This window comes from Balearica regulorum, chromosome 14, assembly GCF_011004875.1.
Source record: "Balearica regulorum gibbericeps isolate bBalReg1 chromosome 14, bBalReg1.pri, whole genome shotgun sequence".
NCBI classification, from domain to species: domain Eukaryota; kingdom Metazoa; phylum Chordata; class Aves; order Gruiformes; family Gruidae; genus Balearica; species Balearica regulorum.
In genome coordinates this window covers 8743417-8769849 of record NC_046197.1, presented here as the reverse complement: position 1 = coordinate 8769849, position 26433 = coordinate 8743417, and the positions used below count along the sequence as shown (strand labels likewise).

The 26433-nt window shown below is 46.9% G+C and overlaps 1 long non-coding RNA gene across 3 annotated transcripts in view; it reads left to right on the top strand.

The window, feature by feature from the left end:
• LOC142603841 (uncharacterized) overlaps window positions 1-26433 on the top strand; it is a 37065-nt gene that overhangs the window by 8464 nt on the left and 2168 nt on the right. The window contains exon 4 of one of the 3 annotated variants that reach the window (XR_012837724.1): window positions 8993-9162. The exons of the other annotated variants lie outside the window; for them this stretch is intronic. This is a non-coding gene — a long non-coding RNA (uncharacterized LOC142603841). Of the gene's footprint in view, window positions 1-8992; window positions 9163-26433 lie in introns of those variants that run through there. 3 annotated transcript variants of the gene reach the window in all.

Sequence of the window (26433 nt, the reverse complement as noted above, 5' to 3'; positions counted from 1 at the left end):
ACATCCATCCTCTGTTCCACTGGATTTTATGCAGAGAATAACTTGGTCAGCCCTAAGGATTAAAGCTCTTCTACCTTTTTTGGAAAGTGCCACATGCAGCATGCAGATGCACAGGGCCTCGTTGCATTGCCATTCGTATGCCGCGGATACAGCTGGATCAACACCAAACTGTGGAGTAAAACAGCATTAACACCATCTACTTCAGGACATTGTACTGAGGCGGTCATACCATGAGCAAAATCTTCCTGACTTCAGAAAAAATACAAGTTATAGCATACCTTGTTGTGTTTTTCTGTTTTGTTTGTTGGTTTTAATGTCAAATTGGCTTCTTTCAGCAGTTAGAGAAAGTGAACAAATTAGAAGGCCAAAGACAGGGAATGATGCTGGGATAATTTGCTTCAGTAGGATTTGTGCCCTATATAAGTAAACTTGCAGCTGGCAGTCCGCCTTTGCTTAGATTTCACTTTAATGGGAATTTTCTCAGTCAATTTTTAGGACGAGAAGATGTAGATAGATCTAACTCTTTTCAGCAATTCAGTGCTTTTAGCTGCAAAACTATAATGGAATGAAAAAACACAATTTGGAAAGGAACCAACAATGTTTGTTTTGTTCTGTAGCTTCCCACTGAAAAAAGGAGGTTTTTTCCCGCCGCTACTCAAAACATGGAAACAAATTCTAACAACATTAAGGAATTAACTAAGTAAATACATGAGCTACAACTTACAAAAATCTGTTTTCAAAAACTCTTTGAAGGACCTACTGAATCACTGCACCTCCTCATCGCTCACCGGATGGTGCTGCTGCTGCCGGAGCAGCTTGTGGCTGCTTGCGTTGCTCTGCCCCGCCGCACCGATGGCCCGGTGGAGCTGCCAGGACAAGCTCTTGCAGGGTGTCTTACATTGAAACAAATGTACAAATATTTATAGGAGCCTTTGAAAATCTGTCTATCACCCATCTGGCTTCCTTATTTCAGATATTTCCAACATATCCAGTCCTTCTCTAATTTAGTAGATTAAGAGTTTTAAGACCCACTACTCTCCATCATTTCATGGGGGCTCTCCAGCTAAATCTGGTAGGTTGGCAACTTTGAAATTCATCTCTGTAATTTTCTTAGTGTTTAAAATGTTTCATGACTCCATCCTGCGAAGACACAGGGCAAGCTTTGGCCTCATATTTCTACTGGTTGGTTTTACTTTCCTTCAGGGATTTTTCTCCTTCCCCTTAATCTTGCAGTTTGCATCTCAGGGGAAAAAAAAGGGGCGGGGGGGGGGGGGGGGGAAGGTGCTCTGAACTTCTGGTTAAATAAAACCATCTTGTATAAAGCCCTTTTAAGGTCCAAGAAATTTTGTGATAAAGCCTAGTTCTTTGATGCAAACTCCTCAAAATTGGCTGAGAAACTGAAAACGTGCGTATTTATTTGAGCAGAACAAATATTTATGGGAGCCTTCTAAGCTCTGTCTCCTGCCATCTGGCTCCGCTGCTTCAGAGGCACCGGAGCTTTCCCGGCGTGTTTGGCCCCCGCCTCCGTGTGCGGGTGGGAGCTGGGCAAGAGCCGCGGCGAGACTGGGAAGAATTAAATGCGTTGAATGTTCCGGGGCTTTTCCTCCCTTTCCTCAGGCTAGCAAGAAAAGTTGCGAAACGCGTTTTACCCATTAGAGGGCAGAAATGTAACAGCAAAGACCGTGCACAGCGCTGGGGGCGTGGAGCGCCTGCAGCGCCAAGCGGCGCCGAGCTGCCCGGCCGGGCACGGGCGGTGATAGCGGCCCGCACCACTCCGCACCGCACCGCACCGCTCCACGCCGCACCACTGCACACCGCACCACTCCGCACCGCACCACACCGCTGCACGCCGCACCACTGCACACCGCACCACACCACTGCACACCGCACCACTGCACACCGCACCGCTGCACACCGCACCACACCGCTCCACACCGCACTGCTCCACACCACACCGCTGCACACCGCACCACTGCACACCGCTCCACACCGCACTGCTCCACACCACACCACACCGCACCACACGGCTCCACACCACAGCAGAGCATGCCGCGCCAGCCGGCAAACCCAGGCGCTACAGCAAAGCCTGTGTAGTTTGGATGGGGGTCTCTGTTAATGCACTCCTATTTAAAGATAAAAAATAAATAAGGCTCTTGGTTTCAGAAAGGGAAGGAAGGGAAAGGGGTGCGGATTGGAGTGTGGCCCTCCAGTGAAAGAGGTTGCTAAGTGTCAGGCATTTATGGGGCAAAACAGAATGAACCTTTGCCAGTTAATTCTTATGTAGAAATTGTGAAAGAGAAGGTGTTTGCTTTACACATATTAGTTTTAGCTAAGAATTTACAGGTGGTATTTGAACAAGGGGTAGAGTCCGTAAGGAGGTGTTCTGAAAACCGTTACTTCCACTGACTGGCATTGGGAATTTGTCCCATTCCTTTCCTGGACCCTGGAGAAGAAATTCAGTGATCCCAGGCTTGTTTAATCAACATAGCTCTGCAGTTGCCTTTGCTTCAGGGATTGTCCGTTTGCCCAGAAGACTGCTCATCTGAACCTCAGAAACATTTGCTTCATCCCCTTCCCCGAAGAAGCCCGGTCTGCAGCAGCGTGTAGCTCCCTTTCATCAGGCAGACTGCAGAGCTACTTGGGAAGCCAAACACAGCTCTCCAGATTTATTAAAATGCATTGCTTGCTTTTTGTCAGCAGTGCTGATGTCGGTAAGAACAACAGGGCAAACACCTTAATAGGCAAGCCAAGAGCCTGCGTTGTGTTTATCATCTCACACGCACGCAAAGTTTGGATATGGCTCAGCTATTGCATTACAGGCAGCGGTGGTATTAGTTTCGACTGGCGTTGGAATTAAGTACAAGTGGGCCTGTGTAGAAGCCTAGATAGCTGCTGAGCTTAACACTGAGCTGCAGAGCCGATTGCCTCCAGGGCTGTAGTCTGAACCCAGACCTGGTGCAGAGCATCTTTATGGGTGCAGATCTTCGGGACAGTATTGTGGCAAAAGCAGGCTTTTAGGTGGCTCAGGTGGGGCACAGGGGCTGAAAGACCTTGTCACCATGGAGGTGTGGAGTGCAGTGAGGGTTGGTACTGTGTGTCTGCCACTCTCCATCCACACTGCTGAAATAAAAGAGAAAGAGGCAGCTCTTCAGGTGCTTTGCTAGGAGAACGTTTTACAGAATGAGAAACAATTCACCTGGCACTGCTCCCATGGGTAGAACGCCTTTCCACAATGCACAGAAATCCCAAAAATGCTCCTTCTCCATGTGCAAGAGAGAGAATAGTCTCCTCTGCTGCCAGTACTGCAGAACTACTCCAAATAGTTAATAATTTTAATGGTAGGGGTATTTTTTGGATCTGAAAAGCTGTGGCTGCCATCCAAATCATCTAGGTCTTTTTTATGTGAATAAATATTACAAATATATGACAGAGAGATAACGAGCCTCACTGAATAGCTGCACAAAGAGTCTGAAGGATAGCATTGAATTGCCGAATAAAATGCATCAGTGGATGTAGACGGATGTTCACCTGTGAGAATTTAAGTCCCTTTTGTCTGAATGTCTAGTTGTGACCAACTGGGGTTTGCATCCCATCTCGAAAGGTAGAGACATTTGTTTAAAGTGTTTAACCTTTGTTTAAGAGTTGCTTCAGTAATGACTCACGGAGGAGACTGCAGTGAATTGAATCACTACTCGAATTGTCCACTGTGTGGAGAATTTAGTTGCAGAGAAAGGTTAGTGAAAAACCTCTAAGGTCTAAGGCGATCACAGCCCAAACTGCTGTAATCATTTTAACTTGCTAACTGCTGCAGTCTGGGCTCAGCCTCACTGCTGATGGCATTTTCCACTGCAAGATCGTTCTCCTACTTTTCTTTGGATGACGTTGGTATTGCCCAGTGTCCAAATATAGAGTAAAACTCAATGATTCCATTCAGTGCTTTTGTATGTAAAATGTGTTAATCTGTTCTAAGCAGCAGAGCATCTTCTATAAGCTGATATTTTGGCAACTCCTTTGATCTGTAGCTATTTCAACTTTCCTCAGCGGTTTGAAGGGGAAACGTGTCCTGGCACAGAAGGCAGAGCTGCAGCAGTCCCACTGCTTAAGGGCACTGAGGTATCTTCAGCTGGTGGGACTCGTCTGTCAAAGGAGTCCAGGTCTATACGGACATGCCAAAATTGTGGTGGTAACATTGCAGATGAGATTTCCTGTGTCAAAAGGAGGTAATTTGTGCATAGCAGGTCAAGGACTGGATCAGAAAGGTGAGGACTTTCAGAGGAGGTTGAAGTTTTAGTCTTTTAGGAGAACAGCTACTATGGAGAAGCTGGTCCTAAGGATGGCAAGGGCATCTCACCAGGGATGTCTGTGAGCAGTCTCAACAGAGGGTATCCAAGATATCGGTGACTCCAGTAAGCCATTTAGGCAGTCCTGCTCCTTTCTGTGCTGTTGAGTAAGCCAGTTCTCAGCTCTCTGCGCAGCAGAACTCACACAGCCTCCGTCAGCAGAGCAAACAGCCCCCACACCTCCATTTGTGCCTGGGAGGCTGGCAGGGAGGGAGGGACTCGGCAGCCAGCTCTGTCTGCGGTAGCAGAGCTGCCTGGCACAGCCCATGTCCCGCAATCCTCTCTGCCTGTGCCGACCGCGGGCTGTGGGAGGGACCTGCACAGAAGGCAGGGCTGTCTCGCTGTCGTATTTCATCAACTTTCCTTGCTCTTAGTTGACTGGGTGTCGGGCATCTAATTTTGACTCAAGCCAGGAAGAGGCTTGCAGCTCCAATGTAACTAAGTGGAGAGACTGAGCGTTCCATGGGAGTCTGAGTAACCTGTTGGATGGCGAGGGGGAAAAAGCTCAGTTTCCCACAGTGAGTGATGAAATAATTACATCATAACTGACAAAGCTGCTGCTTTTGAGGAGGATAAATTTCCCAAGGGTAATACTAAGATGACAAGCTTTCAGTTCTGGTGTGTCATTTATTGCTCTTCTTTGTGTTGAATTTTTATGGTGGTTTCTGTGGGGCAAGTGGCTACTTGCAAAATTAATGTGGCGGAATGAGACCCTCAGATGGGGTCTGAGATTTCATCACTGAGCTTTTCATGTATTTCAAAAAACATATTAATGTTAGGAGAGACCATTTATCAATTACTTACTAGTTGCCTTCCCAGCCCATACCACCAAAATTTCACTCAGGAGTTCTTGCAGTGCTCCCAGGAGTTATTGGCAGAAGCAGCTCCCTGGAGATAAAGTGGAAAAGAATTTAATGTGACTAACGATTAAAAAAATGCTTCTCTCCTTTCTAATACAAATTATCTGTGATGAATTATCATTCCTCCTAGGGTTAGAATATAAGCACAACAACTTATACCTGGCAACCTTTAATAGCTGTGCATATGCAGCCTCTTTGGTCTGCGACCCAGGAGAATGGCTTCTTAATATTCCTCTTAAAGACTTAGTGTTTGTGTTGGGTTTCCTGTAAATTCATAGCGTTTCATTTGCAGCCAAACTGCAACAAAACCCACATAATGATTAGGAAGCCTTGCACGTAGATACAGAAAATGCAGTCACAAGATTGCTAAATAGAAATTGCTCTATCTTTAAATGATCATGAGCTGTCAGCTGTTCCTTTGTTCGGATTATTATAGACACACATAAAACATTTGATTGAATACTCAAGTTTTCACCAGCTAGAATCCAGACGGATGTCTGATAAAATAACAAACACACCCCACTCCACCCCTCCTCAAAAATCCCCTTCCTGCTTCGGCTGAATTTCTCCCTGTATTGAAGCCAGTATTTCATGGGCTAAATTGGACAAAGCAAGCAAACAATCTCCTTCACATTGATTTCCAAATCAAATCATTGTTAATCACATCAATATTCCCAGCCGATTCAACAGTCTCGGAGGCCAGCTCTCTGGCTCAAACAAGCTCCTCTGCATGGATGCCACGGAGCTCTCCTTGTGTGCCGCCCAGATTTGCTATTAATTATTGCTGGAAACATTCAGGTCTGAGTCTCTCACCTCTTCTTTCTCTCCCCTTTCCCCTCACACAGCAAGGAAGAAACAGAAATACCATTCTTAAGTTGAACATTGGGTTTCTAACCTCTCGCAGTGCTGTGAAGGGGCAGCTCTCTAGTGCTAAAATACAGATCCAGCATACCACTGGCTCACCTGTAAGCAACCACAATACCTCAGCTGCTGGGAAGCGTGGCAGACATTTCAATGTGGTGAGCTTCTGATTTGCAGGACTAAACACTGCTGGTTTGTGCCACAAGTCTGACGGGGGTGTGACAGCTTAGGGGGTATCGGAGCCTGCCTCCTGAGGCTGTGCAGACTGGAGCAGAAATGTGGTCCTGCAGACATTTGTCCAGAAGATTAATTCCAAATCCATGTGCATCTCTTTATGTTCGGTGAGATGCCTCTCATGCTTTAAACGAAGCAACTCCTGTGCTTTGGGAGGATGGGCAGTCAGGGCAGAAACAGTGGAGCTGTGTCTGACTGTGGCAGGAGCAGCACCGGCGTTGGCAGCGCGGTGCACGAAGGGCTGCTGTCAGGATTTGGGAGGAACTTGAAATCAGCTCCTGCCCTGCCAGCAGCTCTGCCCACTCTCACCGTAGGCAGCAAACAACTCCTTCCCTCTTTTGCCAAAGGTGGAGCAGAAAGGAAGAAAAAAAGTGGCAGACTCAAACATGACTGTTTCCAGCAATAACAAGAAACCCCAGCAGTGTGTGCCCCCAGGCAAAGAAGAGTGCGCACACACAGCACATCACAGTCCAGCACAGAGGAGCCTGTCTGAGACCAGATTAATGGTGAGTCTGAAAAGAAGAGGATGAGCCTTGGGGACCAAAATACTGTCTCTCGGTTAGACCCAGCTCATGGGAACTCTGTCTGTGCACACGTGGGCACAGCTGGTTGGGAAAGCATACGCTGCCTGTTTGACATGTAATAAATTTACCCTGTCAATAAGCAAAGCTTCAGGACTCTATCTGTATCATCTATTAGGAATGGTAAATTAATTAAAAGCATGAACTAATTAGCCTCCCTGCTCTCTGCCTCTTCCTTTGCCAGGGCAGTGAGGCTCATCCTGCCGTGAGCCCCGCAGCAGCCGGCACCGTGTCCCGGGCAGCCCCGGCTTTGCTAATGGCCCACGTGCCGCTCCCTGTGCGTCTGGGGACTGAGGTGCCCTCTGCTTAATGAGGCCACTGACAGTTTGATGATGCTTTCTGTAAAAGTGTTCTCCCCTATGCCTTTACTGAAATTGTCTGTGGACTGATTATATTACAGCCTTAGGCTAGTGTGTGCGAGCTGTGGAGGCGAGTCGCCAGCAGAGGCTGAGGCTGGAACAGGGTTTTGAAGGGTCTCTGCCTCAGAAGTGGAAACCTGATGAGGTGCAGAGGGCTCTAGAAAGAGACATAAAGTTTTCTTAAGATGGTTGAGCTGAATTTAGGGAGTATTGGTGTGACATACAGCACTTTGAACTATCCTTTAGCAGAGTAGGCTTTCTATAGCCTCAAGGAAGCTTTAGCCAAGGGGAAATTGGGGCTAACTTCCTATCTGCTGTGGTTAACCTGCTAGAGAGCACTGTGTCCTCCGCAAATGGCAGAGACTGCACACAAGCTGGTGAGCACAGCAGGAGGCTCTGCAGTGGCTGCACGACCAGCCCACGTCAGCGCTACAGGTGGCTTCACCCCGTGAGAGCTAGTCTTTATTCTCTTGCTCTCTGCTCACTTGTAAATCAAATTGCCACGCTCTCTGATGATAATGTTTTACTCTTCCGAAAGTTACTGTTTGCACCGTGGCATCTGTATGATGCTATTTTCCCCTCTGAATAATCATTTTCATAACCTGAAACTGAAAAGAAAACCCAAACAACTACCATGGAAGAAATGAAAATTCTCACGGAATAAATCTCCATAGACTCAGTTAAATTTCCCTGTAAATGCATATTACTTCTGGAGCTTCCCGTGAAGGCAGCAACGAGGAGAATTATTCTGCTCAGTTCTTACCTACTGACCCTACCAAACACTTTCCTCAGCATGCTATCGGAGGTGGTGTAGAGCTGATGCATTCGCTATTTTCTGTTTAATTGAGCTGATACTCAAATCGAATGATGTCCCTTGTCACAAATATAATTTCGTCCTTCTTGCCAAGAACAATGCAATGGCCGCACTGTTAGATGCTGTGCTTGGTTCATTACTTTAAAATATCTAAGCACTTTGTTCATAATAGGTTTGATGGCTTAAACAATATAGGTGCTGAATTTTTAATGCTAACAATAAGGTATTTATTTTATTTGTATTTGAAGAAGGAGCAGGAAGCACAAGTACCTTGTGAGAAAGCTTGCTTTTGTGAGGCTAAGCTCAGTTTTACAGCTGTGCCGGATCATGGCAGCACCCTCTTTTGAGGTGACCCTGAAAATGTTGCAATTACGACAGGCGATTTGTCATTTAAGGGTGTTATGAAAAATACTTCAGGGGCTCTGAAGTGTTTCATGGGTGAGTTTTACCTTTATCCTCGCAGCCCAGCAGAGCGGGTCTGGCCAGCCATAGGGTCTAAGCTGCATGCAGAGGGAGGAAATCGTGCCTGTGCTCAAAGCATCTTTACATCGGTGGCAGAGATGTTTCTTGTAGGAGGTGCTAAATTTGACATAGGAGCACATGCATGGGTCGGGTTTTCAAGATCATTTGGCCATTGGCACCATCTCCCCTATTTCCTTCTGGTTTATTGAGTGCTACATTCAGGTCTGATGTGTCCAATTAATTGTGAGATTAAAACTCTACCAAGTGTCCCAAAAGTATCCTGCAAGGAGCAGAGCATGAAGCTGCAGCAGGGTAGGAGGGAGGGGACTGGCTGTGGGCCCTCGCAGCGTGTAGCAGCTTGCAGCATCCCATGCTGCCGAGGTGCTGTGCTGCTTGGCTCCTTACCGAGGGGTTTGGAGGTACGGCCAGCGATAAACAGCGTTACAGGATGCTTTATGCATAAAGCTTCACTGCCTTGCAGGGGCATCAGGCTTCCTGGAGAGAAGCATGGTGGCATTTCTGGATGTGGCAATCAGCCCCTCTGCTCATGGTGGGCTTCAGCTCTACCTACACGGCTGCTGCCCCTTCTTGGCCTGGCCCGGCCCCACACCAACCCCCTTCCTCAAGGCAATGGCACATTCCTGTTGACAGGCCCTCAAACAGCCTCATCAGTCTTTCCCCTGCTTGGAAAAAAGGTAAGAGACTGCACAAAATTTCCATGTTGCAACAGGAATTTGGGGGTTCCCCTGGGCAGGACTCCCCAGTGATGTGCAGGGAAGAGGCAATGTTTTATGGAAGGAACATTTGAGAGTATTTCTGCAAAAAAACAGAAAATATTTTTTATTTTTAAAGCCTTGTGCACAAAATTTGGCTTCCTCTGAAACGGGAAATTGTCTCACAGCAACATATGCTAATTCATTAGATGAATTTCATTCATTGCAATGCGAACTAGAGTAATTTCTTCCTACTTTTGAATGCAAATTGCAATTCAGCCTTAACTATGGCGGTATTCCCATTACACAGGGCTGAAGAATGTCTATAATATTTAGTTTAGTCTTGCTTTTAACTTAGCAAAATCTTTTCTCAATAAGCTTCATCTCATCCCATAGAAGCCTTTTGTGCTGTTCCTCACGTTGCAGTTTTGCACCGAGGGGTCGGCGCAGCCCGTCCAGGTGGCAGCACCGCCAGGGCCAGAAGTCTGCGGGACACCCGGAGGGACCAGAAGGGACGTACTGTGACTTGCAGGTCCCTTCCTTCTCGTGTCGTTCCTGCTGGGAACTGGGTCTGTCCAACCTGCAGTAGTCTAATACAGAGCAGGGGCCTGCTGAGGCATCGCCAGTGTCTGGCATATTTTCACTTTGATTTAAATGAGCAATTGTTTAATTAATAAATAGAGGAATTTGCTTCCATTTTGATTTGCAATTTGAATTAATGATTCTTCCAGCAAAAATAAACTACCCCAATAATAACACCTTTAAAACCTCAAGGCTTCTTGGACTGCTTATGAAAATGCTGCATAACCTCCATCAGTACTGAACTCATACTGAGCATCATAAGCATTGAAAGAAAGGAGAGAAGGAGAGGAATAGTGAAAGGGAGAGGGGAGAGAGAATGAAGTTCGTTTTTCCCCATGTATTAGATTGCTTCTTTAAAATTGTTTTGATAACTTTTTTCTGTGCACAATAGACTTGCCTGTGTATTTATGTGTGTTATTCTCTCTGTATGAGGCTAATGACTGCCTGAAATCATTCACTGAAAGCGATTGTTTGGACATCCCTCCATGTACTTTCAAAGGTGATAACGGGTAAGGTTTTCATTATTGTTCAGCTCACATCTGGAGTCGACTCCAACCCGTGTCTGGCACGCCAAGTCAATAGCCTCACTCCGTATTCCACCCGCATCTTTTCCTCTCCTGAGCTTATTGTGTCTGACTTGATCGTGCCGGGTGGTGTAGTCCCAGGAGGAATTGTGTGCGGGAGAGAGCGCTCTGGTTTCTGGTAGGAAGCTGGGGTGAGGAATTAAAGCTCCTGTTGTGACAGAGATGGCAACAAAAGCAGAAAACTTCCTCGTGCAGAAGAAAAACCATCTTTGTGATAACCAAGACATTCAGAGGTGATACGTGGGTATCGAGCAATAGCCTTCACGCTGATTTGCGAAGTGCTGTTAATGTCAGCCTAGGTCAGGCCTTGAAGCTTCCTTGCCCAGGGCTGCCTGGTGAGGTTGTTTCCCACCACTGCAGCTGGCTGTCGGGATTTGTTGCCCCCCTACGCTGTAGCATAGCAGACACATAAAGTACAGCAAGGAGAAAACAAATCCTTTTTAATGCCTTCCCCTCGTATTCCAAAATCCCGGGGGGGTTGTGTGCCGATTACACATAACAAGGAAAACCCAGTCAAGCTTCTCCCTGGGAGGGGCCACCAGAGCCATGCTGTCAGGCAGCCAGAGCTGCCCCTTGAACAACTTGATTTCCCCACCATATAACAACATCATCACTGCAACCTCCCACTGCCGGCACCCATCTCCAAAGAGCTGTTATTGCCCAGTCTGTAGATGTTTGGGGTCAATATCTCAAGCTGAGGAGTCTGGTATTGGTATATTACAAGAAAATCCCTCAACCTGAAACTTGCTATGGTAAAAAACCTCCAATTTGTAGATATCACTGTCTAACAGACCAAACCATCTCAGGAGTGTACGAGGCGTACGCTGGTGCGACTGGTTATGGAGTGAGGGAAGGAGCAAGACTGGCACAAAACACAAAGAAGCTGTATTTGAAGGAAAGGCGTCTTAACAAAGAACAGCCTTAATCTTCACCTTTCAGTATTTAAGTCACAGTGCAGCTTCCTGCCATTATTAGAGCAATTAAAATGCAATTGCTTTTTCATCTTTATTTCAGTTCTTGAATAATTAAAGCCACTTTATATCAAGGGTGATCCATAAAGGAAGGCATTTTGCATGTGAAAAGCTGCAAAGGGTGGAAGACTTTGGGGTATCAGCAGTAGAGCAACTGAGATTGGTAATGCTACAGTAAGCTGCCTCCTTTGCGCAGCTCTACAGGACCATGGAAGGAGGCCAGTTGCTGGATTTCTGTACTTTATCTTGATTAAACGGCTGTTTCAATTTGGTATTCACTCCTTTCATATTTGTAATCACTTTAAGATTTTCATTTTATAGTATTCACTTATTTAACTGCTTGTTTCCTGCCAAGTTTAAAAAAAGAAAGGCTTTTCCCTCCCTTCTCCTTTCTGGGCTGCAATAAAGGCAAGAGTTTACACAAAATTACTTCTATATTTAAAGTCTCCTGATGTAAATCTCTGATCGCTTTAAATAGTCAGAGCTGGTAGATATTGCAAGTAAGTATTGGAGTGAAAGATCCTGAGCTGCTGGGGGAGGTTGGCAACTGCTGGAAGCACGTGGGCAGACTGATGGGCATCCCTGGGGTACGGGGAGGGGTGCAGCCCCCAGGACCTGTGCAGGTGCCGACCCTCCCCAGATCCTCTGGGAGATTTCGAGGATTGCTGTGAGTCCTTTTCAGGCGTGCTGCCTACCTGCGAAGGGGCTGTGCCCCCTCCCCGAAGGCTCGTGCAGTGCTGCGGGGTTGGGAATGGGAGAGCAGAGGCCACTGGAGGCTCCACGTCGTGGACAGTTCTCCAGGGATGCGGGAAGAGGAGAACTCCCACAGCGGGGCTGCAGTGGTTGCCAGACTGCCAGGAGCAGAAAAACACCCCCCTTCTGGTTCCTTATCACCCAAATTGAATATCATCCACCTTGTATCTTAGCCAAGGTAATAGGAAAAGAAATACAGTCTAAATGTGCTGAAAAGGATGAAACCCTCTTAGGTTTAAATGTTATTATTAGAGACTAAGGAAATCAACATATTCTCAGGCATTTGCTGGGCTAGTTAGCTTGATCACACTCATTTGTCAGTGCTTTTTTTATTCATGTTAAGGGATGTAGTTTAAAGAAAGTCAGCAAAGTTAGAAATCATCTGAAGGGCGCTGCCTTTGGAGAGAGGATCAAAAGTAGTGAGCAAATTCCTGTGGTATTGCCTGTCAGCCAAGGGGTCCCCTTAGCAAAACTGGTGAAACGCTTTGGGATCCTCAGTGGCGGCGGCATTGAACCATCTCACAAATCAGTGGAGAAGGGGTATTTGTGGCAGCTTCCTGTGGCCTGTCCCAATCCCACGCGTCTCAGCCAAGGTGAACTCGGGAGTCACCACTAGAAGTGATTCCTGCAGACACAACTGTCATTGCTCAGCTCACCTAGGACTAGTTTCATCTTACAGCCTAATAGCTAGGGCAAGACCCAGCCAGCTAATCTCACCCATCCAAGAATTGCACCGAGCTGTAAATTGGGTTTAATTACTGCGTTTTAGGGACAAATAGCTTTTGAACTGCCCAGTCCTAGAGAAATGTATTTTGAAACACTTCTGCTTTTTCGCTTTCCAAAGTTGCCTGGGGCAACACATACCTTCAGAAGGCACAGGGAGACTGGCCAAATACCAGACTTGCAGAAAAATCAAAGTGATTGTAAAACTTGGCTGGCTATAAAAAAATTATCAAAAGAGAAGGCAGCCGTGGCACAGCCCTGCCATGGCCAATCCACAGACAGTGGGGGCTAAACTCTGCGCTGCGGTGCTGCGGTGTGGGTGTTGCTGGACCGGTTCCTTGTACATGGGTACAAGTCTAACAGGGTGCTGGGGAAATGACTACCCAAAGAAAACTCTGATTTCTTGAGATGTATACAACATCAAAAGTGAAAGGCACTCACATCAGAAAAAGTGGTAAGCCTGTGGGACATCTGAATTTAAAACTGGATCTGGTTGGGATCTAGATGTGATTGATGATAGACTGCCAGGAACTGGTCAGTCCTTGGCACAAACCTGCCCTAAGGACCGGGACTGTGTAACTGCAGCGACTGTGTTTTCTAGATTTTCCTGACTATCAAAAGTATCTTTTTCTGTCTTTCTAAATAAATATACTCAGAAGATGCTACAAAGCGCAGTGAGTGGCAGGACTGTAAGTTGTGAGTCTCCTGTTTCTTGTTTTTCTTAAGTTACAGTGAAAAGGATGATGAAATAATGAGGGACAGATAGTGCCATGGGAAGTCTAATACCTATAGTCAGAGCAGTTCAGCTAACAATGCAGGCATCCAGAGGCTCCTTGCAGTGTGCGGTTTTCACATTCCAAAAGCAGTAGTGCATTTGTGGCCTTGATGATCTCTGAGATCTGAAAAACCCTCCCTATCCTTTCTATGGATTTTCTTTAGCCTTCTAAATCCCTGTGATATGAATCAATCATATCTGAGCACCTCTGTAAAAATCTCACGTCCTTGCCACTATGAGTTTCACCCATCATTCCCTTTATCAATCAATAGAACAAAAGCCAACTTCAATCTTCATTCATAAGTAAGTGGTCAAAAAAACAAGTTTGAGGTTTGACAAGAAAGTTTTGATCATTCGTCCTTAACCCAATGCCTTTCCTCTGCCCCCCAATATATTTGGTTTCTGCGCAGGTTTGGTAATAAGAGGGGCCTGGCAAGAGGGCAATGAGTTCTCATGGGATTTCTGACACCGCTGCAAGCAGCACCAGCCTTGCCCTTCGTTATCACTGAGAACCTTATAAGGACGTGTGTGATCAGGAAACCTGATATTTACAGAGTTGGAAATGTTGAATGACCAAGGAAAAGCTGAAGCAATCATCTCAGGTGGCTCTCCAGAGGCACCGGCACCTCTTGGTCAGAGGAGACTTCATCTCTACAGTTATGTTTCATACCACCCTGCTCTCTTCTGACTCTTTCCAGCCAGTACAGAGCGGCTCAAGGCTTCGTTACATCAGACCCGAGGGAATACCTAACCTGAACTTTATATAGACCACCCGCCCAGGAAGTTTCATGGACATCACTAGTGGTAAGATCAGTGTTTAAAGGATCTGTGGGATTTCAGGGGTGTTTGGACTTGGGGGATGGAGTGTCAGGGTTTTCACAGCTCTGTCTAGCGACGTGGGCATCGTGAAGCATGGGGACCCTATAGCGGCGCCAGGTCAGAGTGGTCTCAGAGTTGTTCATAACTGTTCGTGAATTCCCCAGTGTTTCTGCACAGTGGAGGTTTGGCTTTGCTGTGATTTTTGAGGCAGAGAGGAAAGTTGAAGAGCAGATAAAGGAAAATACAGAGATTTGTGTTTGATTTGTGTTTGAGTGATCAGAGAGCAGTCCTGTACCCCAGGAGCCAGCATGCCTGTAGCCCTGCGTGCTCAGTAGCGGGGGACGGACGGACAGAGAAGGAGGTGACATGAGTAAGGGTGGTATGCTACTGCTGTGGGAATGCTGGGAGCTTTAGATGAAAATTAGAGCAAAACTTGGATTTTTCTGCTTGTTCAAATTAAGGCTAGCTGACTCTTTCACTTGCTTTTACTAGACCCGCTGGCCAACGTGCAGAATAGCCACACAAATTACCGTCATCACAGACAGCCCCTTCCTTCATCCACTGCCTGGCCTTACAGTGAAGCATGGTTTTACCCTGCTTGGTTTTACAGTGAATCCATAATTCTGTCCTCTATATCACAGTCGCTGCAGGGCACGAAGCTCCTCGAGGTGACAGAGCTAGGGATGACATTTCTTTCCAGGTTACCATGCCTGGCCTGGCTGTGCTGCAACGAGAATAAGCAATCACAGGAGGAGGATGGAAAATTACCTACCAAGTCATTTGGTTTCTGTATGAGTGGTCCCCTCCCAGTTCACTCCACTGCAGAAGTTTTCTCTAAACACGTATTCCTGCAGCTCGCAGCCAATTCCACTTGCTTTTCCTCCTGCAATTTCTCCTGTCCTTGAATTTGATCGAACCAAGCTGTAACCAGTGTAGTATTCAGGGCTCGGAGGATATGGCTTCATGAGCTGTGAAAGAGTTGACCCATTGCTCTCCTCACCCTTCACCCCCAGCCCCAAACATGTAGCACGGCCTGGGCTTCAGTTGGGGACTTGCTGAATTTTTATTATCTTAGGCAATTTTTCTCCACAGATTGATTTCTGTGAAACACCTCAGGGTATTTGCTAACATAAACATTGCTCCAGTGGCACAGGCTGTTTGTTTACATCGATAGAAGGAAAAGAGCCCTTATTACTGAAATTTTGCCTTCTTCCCTCAAGCTTCTCCCTGGGAGCCAGCACGTAGGCAATATTGATACCTGCTTTTTTAATTTAGGGCCAATTTTCTGTATAGATGGATGTGACGATGCATAAATAATATGCCACTTTGCTGCATGGATTGTTTATTCCAGACCTCATTGGCATGCACAGCACACAGGCAAACCGAAAGCTTCTCTGGATGGGTATTGTCAGATAACTTGCCAGGTTGTTCCCTAGAGAAAATCATCAGGCACACAGAGCTGGAGTTTGTAAAGTCCTTTTATTTTATCCTTTCAATGCACTCTGTGCTGCTACAGCAAAGTTCAGGCTGAATCAGCACTCCCATTAAAATTCCTTATTTTCAGGAATTTATAAGTTGTCTGTGAAAAGAAAGAGAGCAGGACATGACTGTGCGAGAGCGGAGCTCCCAGGATGAAGTTGTTCGCACTAAATTTTGAAAAGCGCACAAAACCAAAATGATAAAGGCTCTTTGTATAAAGCAAACAACAGTGCTGGGTGGCCGTCAGGCTGCAGAAGGTGGGCACTGGGGAGATCACGCTGCGTCACTCGGAGTGCTTGGCCATCTGTGCAGACGTCCGCCTGCCTGTGCCCCATTGCCCCCGGCTCTGCCCGCACGGGCAGGAGGGGACGGTGCCCATCGCCTTTCAGAGGGCTTCTGGGCTCCAAGGGCACGCCAATGCCTGAACAGCGTGTTTCCTGTGGAGATGATCATGGTGCATGATGTATTCCACTTAAATAGATTATGAAAGGCCCAATTCTCCCATTAATTGCAAAACTCTCAAGAACTTCATTATGAGCAGACCTTAAATGTACAGTTTAGAGCCTTAATCACTTGATATGCCATATGCCATTTCCCAAATGTAATACTGCGAGCAAAACCCACTCCTAAGTGCCTTATGATGAACTCAATTTACAACTCATACCAAATAATATTAAATTCTTTCTTACTGTCTTGCTGCTGGGAAGTATAGTCTGCATTTTTTTCTATGGAAGTATGTTATTAAATCTGCTGAAATGAGGAGTGAAAGAGGTTGGATTTAGAAATGTTGGATACTAAACTCTGACCTGCTCTTAGTGTTTCCTGAAAAAATGGGGAATGGCGATGACCCCTCTATCTCTGCCCAGCTCGCAGAATACTGGTTTGCATAATGACTGCATATTAAATTTACATTAGGTTTATAGCAGTGCCTCACTGGCTACATAACACATGGAAGCATTCTCAGCATCCAGATGCTGAAACGGCCGTGATTTTGTAAGCTAACATAAGTATAAAGGATTTTCCTCAGCTGACTGCATGGCGTTTGGTGTTAGTTGTTTCAGATTAGCGAGAGCCTACCTCTTTTCCCAGCATCTAGAGATGAAAAGGGAACATGCTACTGACTGGATTAATTTTTTAAAAAAATGTTTGTTACTAAGTTTCGCAAAAAAATGCAAGCAGGGAAATATAGTCCTGAGAAGCTTAGTCAAAGCAAGCCTATTACCCAGAGGAAATTACAGTGGCCTTGCATGTATTAGTTGGGAAAAAAGGAAAACAAAAGATATTTTGTTAAATGAGACTTGTTTGGATTGTCTGCTGGAATTGGTTTTTTGGTTAGTAAGTAATTGCCAGGCTAAACTGCAATAACAATAATATAAGCATGGTAATAAGATAACAAATGCTGATGGATAGCTGAAGTAAATTTAGATGAGTGATCTGGCTGGCCTTATAAGAGCAAGGTGTCCTAGTTAATGGGCAGGAAGGGCTTGAAAAAATGAATATGTAAAGTATATTGAGTGAGGCATAAGTGCCAAGTCAAATGTAATAATGTTTTAGACCTACTTTCCTGTGCATGGTGGCCATCAACACACCGCAGTCCTGTGCCATCAGCCTCAGGTGAGGAGGCAGCAAGATGGAAGATGACTTGGCAGGGTGAAGGTGCTCACTTCTGTGTCTTGACCGGAGGCACCTGATTTGATTTTAGTAGCAAAAAGATGTGCTAACACATGCAGCTTGTTTTCTGATGCATATACATGAGGAGGTCAATGCGAAGAAAGAGAGTATTGGAGGCTTTTTATTTCATTTTTTTTAGACCCACAAATTCTGTGTCTAAGTTAGACAGCCAGGCTTTTAGGCTCCGTCCATAGTCAGCAGAAACAGATAGGCTGCCTCTATGGCCAACTATTTGAGCTGGTCCTGCCTTTCCTCATCCTTCTTGTCTCAGAGCCTGTAACCAGACTAGCAAGAGGAAATTAAATCATTCCCCAGAGCTGGCCAGGTTTTCCTACCCACCCCAAATCTCTCTGGCAGGCAACTGAACAGAGAGACATGCTAGGTGGAGAGCTGTCAAACCAGTGCCGTCTGTCACAGACAGCTTCAAACAAACAAAAAAGTATTTCTAATCTAGGTTAGATCAATGGCTTTGCTCCTGCCCATGGCAAAACACGCTCACCTGCCTTGCTGTGTGCTGAACTGACTCATGTCTCTACTTCCACTATTTTAAGCAAGCTTCCCTCTTCAGAAAGTGCCTGGGCTGATACAATGGGCAGATCTAGATAGCGACACAAATTAACCATTAATGCCAGAAATATAGAAGTATCTTTTTTATTTTTTTGCAAATTCTGATAAACCTCAGCTGACGAACAGTTCCCCGGAGGAGCTGGACACAGCCAGTGTCACAGCTGCTCTCATGCCAACAACACTGCATGGCCAAAAAGTTCCCATGGGCATAGGGACACCTGATGCAAATGGTGCACAGACCCAGGAGGACTTCGTAAGCAAAGATCATAAGGCTGACAGTGGGAATAAGTGTATTTTGGGTATAGTAGGTGAGCTCCTTCAGCTACCTCTTAGCCCCACACCAGCTAGAGAGAGTGCTGCTGGGTGCAGGAACACTGACCACACCTCGTGTCTCACAATGGACCATCCTTATTGAGCTACTGGAGGCACTCACTTTGTCCAGGCTGAATTTACTCAACAGCGCTGCTCGCTGTGAAGTTACTTGTCTCCTTTTAACAGCTTGGAGCAAAAATGAACATTTCTGGGTGACAGCCATCACTACAGCCCTCACCAGCAGTGTCCCATCTCTCGCTCAAGGCAGTGCGAGAGGCCCAGCCTGGTCTGCACTGCCACGTTGGTTGAGGAGGTAGAGGGCTTCAAGGAGCAACTGGAATGGGACCAGAGCATGAATTCAGTCACTGAATCCTGGAATGGTTTGGGTTGGAAAGGATATTAAAGATCACCTTGTTCCAACCCCCCCCGCCATAGGCAGGGACACCCTCCACTAGCCCAGATTGCCCAAAGCCCCATCCAACCTGGCCTTGAACACTGCCAGGGATGGGGCATCCACAGCTTCTCTGGGCAACCTGCTCTAGTGCCTCACCACCCTCATAGGGAAGAATTTCTTCCTAATATCTAATCTAAATCTCCCCTCCTTCAGCTTAATCCCATTACCTCTTGTTGTATCTCTACAAGCCCTTGTAAACAGTCCCTCTCCAGCTTTCTTGCAGGCTCCTTCAGGTGCTGGAAGGCTGCTGTAAGGTCTCCCTGAAGCCTTCTCTTCTCCTGGCTGAACAACCCCAACTCCCTCAGCTTGTCTTCATAGCAGAGGTGCTCCAGCCCTCTGATCATCTTCGTGGCCTCCTCTGGACTCCCTCCAACAGCTCAATGTGCTTCTTATGTTGGGGCCCCCAGAGCTGGATGCAGTACTCCAGATGGGGTCTCACGAGAACAGAGTAGAAGGGAAGACTCACCTCCCTTGACCTGCTGGGCATGCTTCTGCAAAGTGTGAATTACAAAAGTATTATTTGTTATTTCAAAATTATTGAATCTAGGGAAAATACTATTAAATCTAGCATTGGAAGTTGTCTGTATGGTTGAACACTGCAGAAGGGTGGCAGCTGAGGCACCAGGGGTCCCTCCTTTCCTCAGGCTCTTTGGTTACAAAGTCCCTGTCACAAACACAGGTATTTTTCACAATGCGACATGTGTATTGGACAGCGTGCACAGAGGGTGCAAACATGGGTCCAAGTATGCCAGGAGCTATACCTCATGCTGACTCCTTCTGCCCTGATTCCTGCTCTGAGTGGTGGCCGGGGACCCGGCACGGCCAAAGCCTGTGGTGGGTTCAGCCGGAGGTGTCACCAGCCCCTTGCTGGTGGTGGCTGCCTGACACCCCAAGCCGCGGAGCAGAGCAGACCGTGGTGGGCCGCTCGTCGCAGCCCTGGCAGCAGGGTGAAGCCACCCGGGCGTGCTGGCAGGTGCCCCAGGGACCGGCTGGATGAGGCTGAGCCCCCGGTGGGGGCGATGAGCAGGAGGCTGGTGTGATTACGCTCCAAAATGGCTTCGGGCAAGATGCCTCACACGAGGTGGGAGGCTTGAGAAATTGCTTGAGGTGTGCAGCCAGCCCTGGCACGTCTCTTAAATGAGAACCATCTTTTTTGCTGGGATAATCTATCATACACGAAACATTCTGAAAGGCTGTATCTTTCCCCCTAACCATCTTTATCATTTTAATTTAAAAGCTTTTTAAAATTATCACCCGAATAAATGATAAGCAGTAACAGGGTAAACTGCTCTGAGCTCTCCATTAGTGCAAACAATGCAAAACGACTGTGCTCTATTTACAGAAAATTAATGAACGTAAAAAAAGATGAACTGCACGTCATTCTAGTGATCGTAAGTTGTTTTTCATGCAAGGAGGTTTGCAGCTTTATACATTAAATTCTGGGACAAAAGAAACATCGCTGCAATATTAATAGTTGTAATATATGATTGTATGTGAAGGGAATAGAAATAACATTTATTTTATTTAATGAAGACTAATGAAGTTGTTCTGATCTTTCCATTACAGTTTCAACAAGTTTTTCTAATCAAGAAGATCCTACTTTTTGAAAGCTAATTTTTCATTTCAAACTTCTGAAATGCCAGCAGAACAGTGAAATGCAAAGGCAATATTGTAGGATGTCAGAACATTTCCAGTTCTAATGGGAAATTGATGCATTTTAGAGGTTTTGTTTTGTTTTTGATTAAAAGAAAAAAACTCAGGCTATTATAGAAAAGTTTGGTTTTTTGTCATGGTGCTTTATCTATAGACAAACACAGCAGATACTCTTCCGTGGGCTTATCCAGAGCTGGATGGAAAAAGGAGGTCTCTCTCCTCAACCTGCTCAGGGCAGGATACCGTGCAGTTTAAAATAAAGGACACGGCATCGAGGGATGGGGAGATGGAAAGAGGTAATCACTGAAACCGGCTCCTCTGGGGGCACCAAAGGCAGCACAGACAATCTTTGAAAAGTGCCCTCAGCTCTCTAAGCCTGGTTACAAATACTGGAAAGCAAACAGGGCCAGACCTTCCTGTTGGGTGGGGGTATTTATGTTCAGCTTCACGAAGAAGCATGGCCATAGGAACCCACCCCTCTTTGGGATGAGGCAAAGGGAGCGCGTGGGCCTGGCCAACCACGTGCATGGCTGGTAAGGGGAGAAGGGCATTGACAGTCCCTTTGGTGTTGTGGGCACCCAGCCTAGCTCCTGGGCAGGACAGAGTGCCTAGGGCAGGAGAGAGGGAGCTCCTTATGTGGGGAAACAACTTAAACCTCTCTCTCGTCTACTTCCTGGGCAAATGAGCTAGCTACAGAAACGTGGAGGAAGGACAAAAGACAGCTCTGCCCTTTCTTTGCCACCTGCAGCTGTGCTGCCCCAAGCGCCGTGGGAATGCCCAGGTGCATGATAAGTCCCACTTATTACTGGTGGGGGTCTCTGTCCAGGTGGACCTGCCCCACGTCCCTCTGTCAGCTGCTGGGTTTCAGGTCACGTGTTGCAGCGCTGCTTCTAGAAGAAAAAAACGCAGAGTAGTTGCGCAGAATTTTGTTGCCTTAATTTCTGTCATATATATCTTATGTTGTGTTGGTGCTGCTACATAAATCTGCTGTCTAACAACTTCTCATAGCATTAATAGGGTTGTTGAGCCTTCAACATTTTTCACACCTGACAGTTTCTTAGAATGCATCAATTATTTTCCTACCTGTGTTCACAGTTTTGTTGTCATTTGGAAAAAGAAGAAACAAAGAAAGAAAAAGATTGATTTTATTTTTGATATAAACAGAAGCCTTTCATAGCCTTTATACAAGTACAGATGTGATAACTACCAAAGCTGATGGTGAAATCTGAACTGGTGAACTGCCATTTTCAGGCCAGCAGGTGTGAAGCAGAAGAAGCAGGACAAGAAAGTCACGCTAAAAATAAGATGAAAAAAATATCACTACCTGTTAGTGCCATTTCTAGCTGCATTGATGCACCGAAGCACATATAATCACCCACAGATACACACAGAAAAATGTTTCTGTTCTGTTACATTTCATTGCTATACTCTGGGTAAAATTTCTGGTATCATTTATCTTGGGCCAAGAAACATCTGGCTTCTCCCATTCCCCCTTTCCTTCCTTAGCAATCTGGTTTTATTTTGTAGAGCCTTTGCCACCTGCCATGTGTCCCCCCCACCTCAGTTTCTCTTCTTTCTCCTGCTCTCACCATTCCACACCAGCTCTCCCCCAGCTTAACACTGGAATAATGCGCTGGAGGCAGCAGGTTGGTGAGACCTTCATGGCACCTTCTGCTGTCTCTGGTGCTTCTGGAACAGCAGCATGCCATGCAATGGCAGACAGGTTCTTGTCATACTCAGGAGCCCTGATGGCATACTAGCCTTTTTTTTAAAAAAAATTTTAGTATATTTAAAAAAAAAAAGACACAAAAAGACTTTTGTCTCCATGTACTTTGCGCTTTCCCTCAGCAGCATCACCCACACATTTACTTGGCTTCTTTCTTGCACTTACGGACATAAAATAGAAAGCTGATAATTTTAGTAAGTATAGACTTTTCTGCCTAATTGAGATTAACATAGACCATTAAAGTATTAGTACAGGAGCTGAACCTTGGTGCCTTTCAGGAATTGCTCATCTATTTGCTGGGTCAGGTTCTGATTAGCTATTTTAACACATATTTGCAGTGCGATGTCATGGGATAGAGCTACTTATGTGGTCCTGCCCTTCACAGCATGCACAGGGAGACAACTCCTCCCCAATGTGCACACACATGCAAGCGCACACACACAATTTACATGCTTTGCCATACTCTTTGGTGTTAGCCAAAACCGTGGGCATCACGCATCCTTGCGTGGTGAGGAAACAGTATGACCCAGCAACCTGCCTCTTGGGAGTCCCCGGCTCCTCCTCATGCCTGCGGGGGTGACTCGAGACCCTGCTGCCCTCTGGGTAAAATGGAGCAATAAAACGGCTCCAGACAGGTCGACATGACATTAAACTTGTAGTGGTTGCAACCACCAGTAACTGCTGGGCTGGTGACCCGGAGCAGGTCACGTCCACCTGTGCCTCTGCCATCCCCAGAAATACAACGTGATTTCTAGAAGACCTGCCCTGCTGACTGTGAACTCATTAAGGAGCAGAGGGGGATTTTCCTAGGGGTTTTTTTGTACTTTTGTGCTTTTCATGTGTGGTGAGGGAACGACAGCGTTCTCCTGCACCAGTCACCGCTGGCTCCGGGGTGCAGCAGGACCGGCGGAAGCGGGGCAGGGAGGGCAGCCTGCGGCCCCAGGGAAGGGCAGCGAGGTGACCTCTTGGCCGTACCCCAAACCCCGCTGCCCGCTGGTACCTGCTTCACCTTGCTGGATGCTTCCAGCAGAGACCCAGCCCCGCGGGAGTGCTGGGCTTTGCCTGCAAACGGCAGGCAGTGGTGGCTGGATGCTGCTCCCGCTGCCGTGCCGGCCGGGCTGGGTGCTGCAAGGGGCAAAGCTGCGAGGGTCTGTAACCCGCCGAACCCCACGGCCCCGCTGTATTTCCCAGGAGGTAGCTCTGTCTCCAGCTACCTTCGCCCTTCTCCTCCTTCCTTGCCCCCTCTCAGTTTCAGGGGTGTAGAGGTCTCTGCTGGCTCTTCCCCTCGCAATTTATAAAAAAACCCAAACAAATCTACTTTGCAGTGGAAGCAATTCAAGACGTGGCCGAAACCATGGGGAGCAGGATTTGGCCCCCGGGGGAGCAGGGCCCACCTGCGGCCCCAGCCAGCACGGCTGCTCCCTGGGAGCTCGGCACGCGGCCGGGGCTGCGGGCACAGAGCAGGGGGGACCGGAGAGGGGAAAAAACAAACCCACCCAGGGAAATTATTTACGTGACTTTGATTTCTGCACAAATCTTGCCCTAAAAAGGGCACAGCTGTCACTCCATTTGTCAACATCAGCAAGTAATTATGTAAAGAAAAACATCATTGTACTTTTGACTTTGACGCTGTTGTATCGGCCAGAGACCGATAGATGGACCACTTGGATTGCGCGAGGTAATCGCACGGTGTGGATGTGCAGAGCTGGAAGGTCTCCTCTGGCTTCAGCTAAGCTTGTTATTTTTTTCCCTAATAATAGAGTGAGAATTGAGAGAGAAAATTAGCAGTAGAAAAAGCAGCTCCTCTTTGTTGAATAGACAGTTTAATTTATTCCTGAGCACAATGTACCTGAAGAAAATGATAAGAAACAACTTTGATATCATGCTAAATAAATAAATAAATAAATAAATAAGAGGTTACATAACCTAATTTTCTCTGGGTCTTACAGCGGTTTCTATTTTATCAGCTTTCATTTAACTGGAGCAAAATTAATAAGATGAGAAAAGTAGGGCTACCTGGAATTCTACGAGATTTCTTAAAAAGAAAAAGAAAGTGTCTGTAAGCTAATTATTTTGTGTGCAGGTCGCTGCGTGGCAATTCGGGAGGGCTGGCCTCCAGGAGAAGCTGCTGTTGGGTGAGCGGCACCGATGGCTGGGTCCCCGGGTCCCCAGGCTGGAGCTCGCCGGCAGAGCAGGCACCCCACACTGCCGGGCTGCTCAGGGTGCTCGGGCTTGGCGTGCCCACATCTTGGAGCTGGGGGCACCAGGGGAGGAGAAACGTCTGCGTGCGCCTCAGCCGCGGTGAGTGCAAGCTCAATGCTCCCAAGCATTGTAACCACCCCCAAGATTTCAGAGGCAGCTGATTAAAACGATTTACTCGATGTGAGAGCTCAAGCCCTTTAGTTAATAATTTCCTCCCATTCTCCCCTCTCATTCCCCAAGAACAAGAACTAAGTAGAAAGGAAAGCAAAGGATGAAATAAACATATTTAAAATATATTTCCAGATTTCAATTCTACTTGATTTAGAGATGGACCAGCACTACAAGTGCAACAAGAGGGGATGACGACAGCCACCCACCTCGTTTCCCCAGTGTCTGACGTTCACGTGCAGGAGCCCGGAGCCCATCGGTCTGTCACCAGCCGAAGGTGCCTTCAGGATGGCTTTAGCCTCTTTGGCTTCCAGGATGTTTTAAAATCAGTCTGGAAGGAATAATAGATATGAGGGTTTAGATGTAAAATTCCCTGTTAAAAAAGCAGTGGTAGGTAACGTTATTTTTTGTCTCCTGTTGCATTGCAAAGGAGGGAGTGTGTGTACATATAGAAAAGAAGAGACCCACCCGTGAAGAGGCTCCTTTGCAGCAGTTCTACTTTTGATGAGCGAGCCTGGCCTTAACCCACAGAGGAGGGTGTCAGCGCGTCCGATGAGCTGGTGAGGTGAGGGGGAATTGCATCACTGCGGAAATTCAGCCTGCAAAGCTGCCGCAGGTTGTACTGCAGCAACATCTTTTAGGCTCGATGTTTCTGAGAGGCTTAAATTGGTCACAGCGAAAGGAGGAAGGTCCCGTCCTCTTCGACCGAGGGTCCAGTTCAGCGGCCATGCACGCAACACGTCCTGCTTTTCCGCCCTTGGGCCGAGCTTAAAGGCTTCTGGTAATGAGCAGACCTGATGCCAGGAGTGCCTGGGAGCTGGCTCAGCCTTCTCCTGACGGTGATGCCGTCTGCCAGCCGCTGGTCCCAGAGCATAAATAACTCTCGTAATGGCCTGACATGGAACTAAGCCTCTTGCTTTACACACATTGTAACTGTGCTGCTGGAAGTGAACGTGTATATGCAAATTGTACATCAGTAAACAGTGACAAATGTGGCCTGATTCCTCTGGCGTTAGGCATTTACGTTGGTATCTTTTGTGTGCTGGAAACACAAAATGGGAATGGGAAAATAAATTAGCCAGTATTCAGGTTTATCTCACCAGGACTTACCTTTTTTTTTTCCTGGTTGTGCAGCACGTTGAGAGACGCCAGCCGTAAAGAAGCACCGGGTGCTTTGAGCTTGCTTCCTGCAGTGCTTACTGCTTTCACACCACCCAAATAACGATAAAACTCGGGTGCGTGTGGTTCAGCGTGTCATTATGCGGTTCCCTCTCTGGCCTGTGGTGTGCCGGTCTCGCCGCTTGTCCCCCCCGTGCCGGGTGACGTACAGGCAGGGGTTACAGGCAGACACCAGGTCCTGCTGCCAGGCCGAGGGCACCGCTAGCCCAAAATGTCTCTGAGACGTCGGCTGAAACAGGCTGGGGGCAGCTTCACGTCAGAGCTACGCTGCCACAGAACCATTGCCGCGCACTCACCTTCACTGTGCCAACAGGCCTTCCACCGTAAGGAAGGTAGTGCAGGAGCGTAGCGGGCCGCAGATAGGCTTTGCGCTAGATTGTGGTATAGAAATATATTGCAGATGGTATTTACTTAAAAGACAAGTAAATTTTTATTTTTGCGTCTGCTTGGAATAAACCTAATTAAAAGCTAAGCAGAGTGTTTTCCTCTTCACTTAAAATATTACAATTAGAGGCAACATCTGTGTTGCACAATTCATTATTTGTATATGCAATGTTGTAAAATACACTTTCCCAACATTATAAACTGCTG